Raw genomic sequence first — 8,521 nt, forward strand, 5'->3', positions numbered from 1 at the left:
GTTTTGCTATTGTTAGCCTAGATCGTGCGTGCACACATAGACACACACACAATATTTTGTTGACCAATATTTTTCTATTTATTATACATAGAAATCAATATAAGGATGAAACAAATCAATAGTAAAACTGAATTAAATTTGTGAGTTCTTCATCATGACATCTTGAGAATTTGCAAAGTAGAGATATAAAAAGAGGCTTCACATGCCACACAAATCAATTGCCAATGTGCACACATCAATTACCAATACAAACATTAAATATATTAATACATAAATAAATATATATAAGAGAAACGATTGTTCAAATCAACTATAAACATTTCAAATGGGAGACATATAATGACAATATAAATAACTTTGCTACTTTTAAATTACGATATTTTGAAGAGTCTGATAGATGGTAGACATTTCAGCCTAATAAATGGTGCTCATCTTAGAATGTATTGGTTGATAACAACCTATCTTGTGTTAATATATTTTCTTTCTAGGAGGCATCATGTTCTCTCCTATACACCACACATTCAACAAGACATCTTTATATGAAAAAACACCATGTTTTCCCTTACACATGGTGCTTACTATTACCATGTCTTACGCATTGAATGCATCACAATTTCCACATTACGCACTTTTATATCTTATCAGATAAATATATAATTATTTAAATCTTTAAAAATCATATCACTTATTAAATCTGGGATAATATATCGTATCGATTTTAATTACCTCCATCACACGCACCTGTTTGAATGTTTTGTGAAATTTAAATGGAATGCAATTTGTTCGCTTTAAATGGAAAATGGCACAGGGTGGAGTTGGACAAATCCCCACCACAACACATCGGATACTTTATTTGTTTACAGATGAATATCAGCGAGGGATGAAATTGCTCGGCATATCAGTGGATCACAGAAATCAAGAGGCGTCGCCACAGTCGACAAACTGATAGTCGACCTTGAGATGCCCTTGAGCGTTTCCTTGGCCATTGGTGTCCAGCTGGTTAAATACATTAACGTCCAAGTCAAGACCCCCATTGCTGCACTGATCAACAATTCTCACATTAGCCTGTGACCCGGTGTACCGGTTTGTGACGAGCAAGCACTTGCCACAGGAATCCTGGCCCGTGGGTCCCACTGGTCCGCAGAACGCCGTCCACCCATATTTCTGCCTCCATATGAGAGAGGCATCCCTCCGTCCCAGGTGGAGCAATACGCACTCACGGCATACAGGTCCCAGTTATTCCTCTCGGGCTAGTAGTTGTTATATGTGGCCAGAATGTTGTACCCTATATCGCTTCCACCGCTGCTTCCGCCTCCACCTTTGCAATTGCTTTGGCAGCCTCCATCAGGTAAGCAGTAATCATCTGTAGTTCCGCACCATCCCCATTTGCTGCAACATTCGCCTCTGTTGCACACGCTACCACCAGCTTGCAATCCACAATTCTGAGCAGCGCATAGCAATGGCACAACCACTGCCACTACAATTGCAAACACCGTCTTCATCTTCATTCGTGTCTACCGCCTTTCACAATGAAATAATGGTTGTTTGGAGATGAGAATGAGGATGTCTATTTATACGCGTCCCAGCACCCCGAATTATAAAGTAGTCGAAGAAACTACGGAACGATTACTTATGAGGTGGATGTAACTGAGTCATCTTGATGACTACCTAAGCGAATGCCATTTATTTTATTTTCGTAGCAAAAGGATATGGCTCGATTGCGCGTCAGTCAATGCATCAATAAGCATGTTAAATTTAGTCTAAAACAGTTTTATAATCTTATTCTACTCAATGTCCATTGAAGATATTCAATGGTTTAAATTGTCTAACAATATTCGAATCTTGTTAAGTGTAAAACCACGACTCTTTTAAAAAACAAAGCTAAGATTGTATTAGAATAAATTTTACAAAAGAAGAACTTTCAATCCTAACTATTTAGATAGAGGATTGTCTATTTTGGCTTCCTGAAGAGCATTCAATAAAGTCGTCGATTGCCAATTGTAATACGAAAAAGAGAGTGTTGCTGCGTATCATAAGATAGAAGAGCTGACTTCTCCGATTTTTTCTGCGAGTCATGCTGCGTGTCTTCTGTCGGCTTCTGCGGCTCGTGGTTTTATAAGCTTAATACAATATAAAAACAGAGTTCACGGGTACAAAGCAAGACTATTAGTTAGGGAAACTTCAAAGTTAAAGAATAGGAACAAAGCAATATGTGGTTGAAAAGAAGGGATATGGGATATTTGTAAAGGAAAATGCCTAAGGTTGATATATGCAAAATACCGATTTTGTGTATAAGTATAGACCAATTCACATAATGATTAAGAATTAAATATTATTTTACAAAAGTGATTGTAAAGGAGGAATGTGCTTGGGTTTAAAATAGTCAAAGGATTTAATGTAGGAAGGATTAAAAACTTATAAGGATGTGTTATTGTTTAGAATTTTGTGTTTAGGTATCATTGTTTTCTATTTGATTGTGTGGGTGGATTATTTTCATTTATAAGAATAATATCATGCATGCATCTTTAATATTGAAAGATTTGTAAACAAATTGTTTGATACATGCACAAACTATTTATTTTCATGAATTGAAATGAGGGCACAATGATTTTTATATTAATCCTTTAAGAAGAGTAATGTTAGATTCGAATCTACAATAATATTATTAACATAATAGCATATAAATCAATATTCAAATAGAAACTTAAATAAAAGTGACAAGGAAGACACATCCAAATAAGGAGGTGGCCTAAATTGTACATGAGTAAAACACTTTTGGATCAAAACTTGTACCCTCAAAGTCATCGCACAAATGTATTCCAACAACAAAAATTGTTACAATACTATATTATGTTCCTACCCTTCCATATAGATCAACATCCTACTACTTTAAAGAAAATATAGAAGCACAACCCTTATATTGTAAACTTATTCTTAAATCTCAAACCAATCATCTACTACATAGGCAATACCCATCCAAGTAATCACTAATGGTTTTCGAAAAATACTAATGAAAAAAGTGCTGGCCAACTCCATGGCCCACATTCTAAAACCAAGTTTATACAGCTAGCCAATGAATGAAGAAAAATAATTTATCTTACATGTCATAAATCTACCCACAAAACTTCTATACCTCTTTTTGTTATTTTTTACCTTTATCAAGATGCTTAATGATATGTATCATATCATGTCATAATTTAATTTGGATTCCATGTCCTCTTTGTAACCTCCATGTCTTTGTAACATCCTTGTTCTATACTCTTGTGTGCATCATAGAATCCTTACACATTTACAATGTCACTCAAATGGTCTTACATATTATTAGACACACAAAATAGAAATGACATATTGGTCATCGTAAGTGGGATGCTTGATTTCTCATGGCAAAACAAATTATAAATAAATAATTTTAAACATTAGAGCGTGCAAGGTGTAAGAAAACATACGAAGGGATTTAAATGTTTTGACTTAACCCCTCTGTACAATGAATAAGGTGAAAAATATAACAATCAATACTAAAGAATATTTTACCTTATTAAATTATGCTTTTTAGAAACTAAAACTAGGATTTGGGAAATACGTAGAGCTTCACAAATTAACAATAGAAAGCACAAATAAAATTAACAAAAAGTGAGGAACATAGAATTAAAGAAGAATGTACACTAGACCTAATGTTCTATCATTCAATTTGCATATTGTCATCTAGGATTAAAAAAATTAAGTTATATTTCTAGATTCAAATCTAACTTACACACTAGTGCATGAAGACAAAAAGCAATATAGTATCAATGAATAGAAATCTAGAGAACCACTTTAAATATTGATTTTAAATGAAATAGTAGAAATTAGAATAAGAGTGGAGAAAATCTAGTTTGGTCGAACCAATTTATGTGTCATGTGATGTGGTAGCCAAATCACCATTTCTTCTATATTTCCAAAATTTTCCATTTCTATTATATTTTTCTTCAAGTAGAAGTATTTTACAAATATCTAAAAATACTCTTTTGTAGAGCTTGAAGTCAACAACCTAAACGTATATTTTTTTTTTAATGTTTTGATTAATTTTAATACATTTTATTTTTTAAACATTGCATGTAGGTTTTTTAAGTTCAAAAGAGGCTGATTTGAAATTAAATTTTTTTTATTAATTATTTTTACAAGATATACTTTTCATTAGGTGATAGAATCTTCTCCAAAAGGGTATAATTTATTTTTTGATAATGATAAATTTAATATACAAAAGGTAACGTCAAATGAAAACTACAAATTCAGCTATGTTGGACTTAAAAATTTTATTACGAGAAAATATAAATCAAGATTTTTTTTTTGTTATTTTTTTAGCACTACATACATATGTCATACTAGAACCCCTAATTTTCAGCATTTTTCAGTAATAAAAAATTTCTCTTTAAATATATATAAAAAAATATCAATTTTTTTTTTCAAATTTTAAAAATAACAGACATAAATTTTATTACTATTTTCACATTTCATCAGTTTATATCATTTTGAAATTCAATTTAGAAATGTGACTTTTATGTTGTTGAATTTAATCAGTTTTAGTTATATTGGCCACTTCCTATATAAAAATGTGACATGGGTTTATGCTTTTACCTAGAAGAAACAAAACCTCCATCTATTTTGGAAGCTTTAAATCCCTACTAGATGAAATTAAGAGAAAGTAGGCTATGGATTTGGATGATGCTTTTAGGTCAAGCCTCTAATTTGGTCTCTCAACATCCAAGATTGTTGATCAAATGAGGAAAATTAGAAGCTATGTAATCTTAAACCTTAGTTGTGTTTAGGAATATAAAAATAAACTTAAATTAGATCTATAATTGTTAAATCCATTGTCTACAAGGATAAATACGCCATTGTGTATGATTTTTAAAAGGAGGTGATGATGGTCACCACATAGATATATCAATACTAATGTAAAAGTAAAATATACTGCAACCTTTTCACTCCAATAATAATACAATACTTCATAAATTTATAAAATTATATTACCAATGCGAGATACAAGAGATGTAAAATCTTATAAAGATGTCCCTAAAATTCTAGCAATGTCTACCAATAGAAAGATTCGATAATGAAGGTGTGACTAGTATATAATAGAAAACATGAAGACAAGTTTCATGCCTTAAAAATATTATTTAATTTGTTCTAATTATTAAGTAATGGTGAAGACAATAATATTAATAAAATGAAAAATATAAACATATACTATAATAATAAATATTAAAAAATTATATTTATAGTAACAAATAAAAATAAAGTTTAAAATATATATAAAATAGAATTAAAGTATATTAAAACAAATTTTAAGTAAAATAATCAATAGTTAAGTGAATTGTTATTTTGTGAGAGTTAAGAAAAGATTACTCCTTTAACTTAAGATGAGTTGGACAATAGATACCATCAAGATGGAAGATGGCTACACAAGGTTATAGTATGTTGCTTCAAGTTCATAACTATGCACAATAACATAAATGCTATAAATAAAAATACTATTCTCAATTTCACATTTATGAGATCTATAATATTTCATTAAATTATCAAGTCGAAGGCAAGTATTCTCAATGATTGTAACACCTATAGATAAAGGGAAATCATTCACATTTATCTCTAGAATTGATAACTTGGACTTACATGCCCTAATAATCATGAATTAAAGAAAAGAAGGTTCATATCTACATTTAGTAGGAAATTTAAAAGATTAATATGCAATACTACTAACATGACAACTACATTTTACAATTCATTTATTTTATTTTTTCTAACTAGAAAGTCTGCAATAAGGTCTACAATATGATCTATGCAATTTATTGGTGAAAAGATTTTTTTTTTTATGCAAAATAGTCTAATGGTAATGATATAAAAAAAAATTTGAATTCCTTTACCATGGATTGTTTAAGGCTTAGAATCTCTATCTATACAATTTTTTTTTGAGGTGGTTATCATGTTAATTATTTAAAGATTATATATTTACTCTTGATAGATAGTGACCTTGGTGAGATTTAATAGTAAGTATAGTCCACAAAAAAAGAGTTAGGACTAAGATGATGCTGGCAAGTCTAAATATTTGTGTAGAGATTCCACCTATCTTATATTTATAAATGTATTTTTTTATTTGGATGATTAATTGTTCTAGTTAGATGGATGCATGTCCCAGATAGACTTATGCCAATATCTTTGCATTCTCTAGATGTTGCAACATTGTACATAGCTAGTTGTGATATTCTATGTTAGACCTATCGTTAAGTCCGAATATATTTTGTGAAAGGTTGGTTGATATGTTATGGGTCTCACAAAAGCTTGTGGAGATCCAGATTTGAGTTATGTTGATAATTATGTTCTGATGATTACAAATCAGTGAATTGATTTTTCGAAGATGTTTTTTGGTCCCCTCTTTCTCATAGAGTGGATCAATAATTCATTTTTTTGGTCCAAAAGATATATTTTGTTTCAGGCCAACTTGACCATGCGATAATTAAAATTAAAATATTTACCAAAAAACTTATGGTTATTTTTTTGTATAAGATACCCATAAGGAAGTTTAAAGATTAAATTTAAACATAATATACTTTTTAATGGATGGGAATAATAGAAAGAAATAGTAGGCAACTAATTAACAATTTAATGACATGGATTTGGAAAACTCATGGGGCACTAGTGCATCACATTAGCATCTTGAAGAATGATTAAAATTTTAGGTAGGTGGCTCTAATTAAAGAATAAATATATTAAAATATGATGTAGAAATCAATAAAGTAATAAAAGAAAAGGCTAATTTAATAGAATCATTGAATACTAACTATTAATGGCAATATAAGGAAAAACAAAAAAAATCCTGGTAGGTGAGAACAACTATTATGATAAGAATATAAAAGCTCTATTTTAAGATGAGGAGTGGAAGTGGGAGTGGGAAACCTTATGGGGATAGGGTTTTTGCAACAAGGGAGGAAGGAAGGAGTGAAGGGGAAGAAGATGAAGATGGAGATGGAGTGTCTTCTACTATGCGAGGAGTTGTTCTCCTTCTATGGCATCAAGACGGGTGTTTTGAGCCTTGTGGATTTGTTTGTTTCACATCTTAGCTCAAGTTCCTCATTGGTGGATTGCTTGGTCTATCGGAACCTATGAATTTTTCTAGGGTCTTTTACTCGACCAACGGTTGGGAGGCAGGAGGTGTGGCAGGGTTAGCATCTTGGTTTGTGTGCTGAGTGATGTTGTTGATCTTGCCATTTGGATTAGGGATTTTGAGACCCACTTCAATGAAGATGGTGCTAGTGTTGTGGTGGATCTGTTCTTTTTTTGCATGTTGGTGGTTTCTTTCGGGTCCTCACTTATGGCCCTGAAGGTCGGTGTGGACTGTTGCTTCAAATTCTCCTCACCTCCATCCTTTTGCTTGATCTGGAGGTATCTGCTTCGATGGATGCAAATTTTTATGCGCTCTTCCACCTAGATAAGAGCTTTATTGCTTATTTCTTGGGGTGTTGTGTGGGGTTTTTAGTTCTTATGAAGCCTCTATTGATGGAAAGGTCGGGTCTATTTTTTTGAAGGTCATTTGTGGTTTTAGAAAAAGACTTTGGTGTCCTTTGGTCCTTGTAGACACCTAAAATTGTCATGTATAATTAAATAAATATTTTATTTATTTAATTATCTAAGCCTAATTCTTCTATTAATTAAATAAATCTTTATTTATTTAATTAATTCATTTATCCTCTTCTAGCCTTATTTCTTATTTAAATAAATACATTTATTTATTTAAATTGTCCTTTTCCTAAATTAAATAAATATCATATTTATTTAATGATCCCACTTCCTCTATTAATTAAATAAATCTTTATTTATATAATTAATTCATTAACCTTTTCTACCCATGACACATGTCATTCATCTCTTAATTCATACACTACCTACTCTTTCATTATTTTATTATTTTCTTTACCTACCCTCTAATCATAGCCGACCTCTTTTACACCTCTCAATCTTATCCCTCCATTTCATATAGTGTCTTCTATATAAGGAGATGCTTCCTTCATTATCAAACCCCCCGTTGACTACTTGACTACACTACGCTTTTGAACATATGCGATCCTACTTGCAACCACATTCTGTTCTTTGTTGAGCTCTTGTGCACATAAAATCTGAGAGCAAATATATCAAGCAAGATCAATGGAGATAGGAAGAATGGAGATCCAAACCCTATTGGACATGTGATGGTATAATCTTTGTGATTTCATTTGATTTGCATTGTCTTAGGTAATCTTCATATGTTATGGTGGATCTTTGTTGTTGTTAGGCTAGGGTTTTGTGGTTGAATCCATTTAGTCTTTCAATATTGTTATTATTATTGTATCCATTTTCACCATATACAGTCCTTTTTTAAGATTTGGTGAAGGGTTACCATATTTGGTCCAACTATGGTTTTGCAAGTTTTATTTTTTGGATGGCCCTCTCCCTACAGCCTTGGTTTCCTCTAGCTTGCCTTGTAGAGGTGTCTCTATCTTCTTTTGAG

General features: G+C 31.4%; 1 pseudogene; it reads right to left on the reverse strand.

Moving 5' to 3' along the window:
- Positions 1-825: 825 nt before the first annotated feature.
- Positions 826-1,517, reverse strand: LOC131046515 (pathogenesis-related protein PR-4-like; annotated as a pseudogene).
- Positions 1,518-8,521: the final 7,004 nt, after the last annotated feature.

This window comes from Cryptomeria japonica, chromosome 7, assembly GCF_030272615.1.
Source record: "Cryptomeria japonica chromosome 7, Sugi_1.0, whole genome shotgun sequence".
NCBI lineage: Eukaryota > Viridiplantae > Streptophyta > Pinopsida > Cupressales > Cupressaceae > Cryptomeria > Cryptomeria japonica.